Source organism: Schistocerca cancellata, chromosome 7, assembly GCF_023864275.1.
Source record: "Schistocerca cancellata isolate TAMUIC-IGC-003103 chromosome 7, iqSchCanc2.1, whole genome shotgun sequence".
NCBI classification, from domain to species: Eukaryota; Metazoa; Arthropoda; class Insecta; order Orthoptera; family Acrididae; genus Schistocerca; species Schistocerca cancellata.
Window position 1 is genome coordinate 280804168 of NC_064632.1, and position 2131 is coordinate 280806298.

Consider the following 2131-nt stretch of genomic DNA (forward strand, 5'->3'; position numbering starts at 1 on the left):
AAGGTTATTGACAACTTGCATAAAAGGAGTTACATATTCTACCCATTGGGTGTGTTTGAGAGGGGTGTATGTCCTAATAAACCGGTTAAATTCTTTAAAGACTCATTCAACTGGGCTTGCTTCTGGGTGAAAAAGGTTTACTAATATGTGCTTTATGCCCTGTGAGGTCATAAATTGTTTCCACTTTTGCCCAACAAAATATGAAGCATTATCAGTTAGTAGTACCTTTGGTTTACCTACTCTTCTCAAATATTCTCCCTCAATTCTTTTTCTGATATTCGTGGCTGTTGCATTTTTAATAGCATACATTTTGACAACGTTTCGAGAAAATATTGTATGGTACCACTACGTATCTTATTCCTCCTTTACTTCTTGGATATGGACCAGCTATGTCCAGAGGTACTATATCTAGAGTTTTTTTTTTTTTTTTTTTGTGAGTAGTGGGTTTAGTTCAGTATATTTTGATGCATTGGACGGTTTTGACTTTTGACATATTGCACACTTTCTTAATACCTGTAGGACTTGCCTTCTCAAATTTGAAAAATAACGAAGTGTTTCAATTTTTTCAGTACATTTGCCCACTCCACATGTCCCCCATACTTCATGTGTGTGTCGTATAAATTCATCGATATAATCTTCAGGAATACACACACACACACACACACACACACACACACACACACACACACACACACCATTGATCAGATTTTTCATGTTTCCTATGAAGCAAAACGCCCTTGTACTCCTGATACCATTTACTTTCCTTTCCATCTTCATCTTGATTAAGGTTTTGCACAACTTTACTCCATCTGCGATCTTGCTGTTGTATAGTTTTCATCTGCCTACAAAACTTACGGTAATCACACTGTTGTGTTGTACCTTGCATTAATAACGTTTTGATTTCTGCGTCTTGCTCTGTTAATTCACCAAATTCCTCTATACCTTGTGTTAGCCTAGACATGGCATCTTCAATAATGTTCTGACTTCTTTTAGCGTAAATGATAGCTAATCTACAGTGCAATAGTTTACATGTTAAAAGAAATGACAGTGACTGATGGTAACAGTAAACTTTGGTATTCTTGGCCCACAAAAAATATTCAAACTTCTTAAATGCCCATATTACTACTAAACTTTCCAATTCTGACACTGAGTAAGATCTTTCTGCTTCTGATAATGTGAGACTAGCAAAACTGATGACCTTGGGTACTTCCTTACCTTCTTCTTCTCACATCTGTAACAAGCATGCCCCCAGCCCTTGAGATGAGGCATCTGTGCATAGACATAAATCCTTGGACATGTCATGGCTAAGAATATTTGCATTGACCAATGCCTGTTTAATGTTATTAAAGTCCTCTTGACTTTTATCATCCCATAACGAAAGCCTGTGTTTAAAACAAGTTGAGCAATGCGTCACTGTTTGTCAGTTGTTGTGATACGAATTTACGAAAAAATGAAGTTAGTCCTAAAAAGGTTTTTGGTTGTTTTTTATTCCTTGGAGCTGGACAATTGTGTATGGCATCAAGTTTATTTAGATCAGGTAATATACCTTGTTCTGACGCAACATGTCCTAAAAATTTGACGTGCTCATTACCAAAACTAGACTTTTTTAAATTGGCTGTTACTCCATAATCTGCAAATCATTGAAGCACCTATTACATTAGCCTGATATGTTCTAACCAAGTGGGTGTCAGTTGTGCAGGTTGTGTACATAAACAGCGACTTTGCTAAGCAATTTTGGTCCTAACACATTGTCCAGTGCAGATATAAATACTCCTGTACTAACGTTCAGTCCAAAAGATAGAACATGGAACTCGTAACTTCTGCCCCCACAAACAAATGCAGTATATTTCCGATTTTCTTTGTGGAGCTTTATTTGCCAGTAGGACATCTTGAGATAGAGTATACTGAAATATTTTGTATTGTAAAACTTTAGAAGCTGTTCATCCAAGTTGTCTGGTCTTATGCATACTGGTACTATAATGTTACTGATACCTCTGGCATCGAGAACTAATCTTACAGAACCATCTGGTTTGCTTACTGGTAATATTGGACTACAGTAGGGTGAAAATGAAGGTTGTATTATTCCCCATTTAATCATATGATTGATCTCTTCCCTTACTGCCTCTAGTTT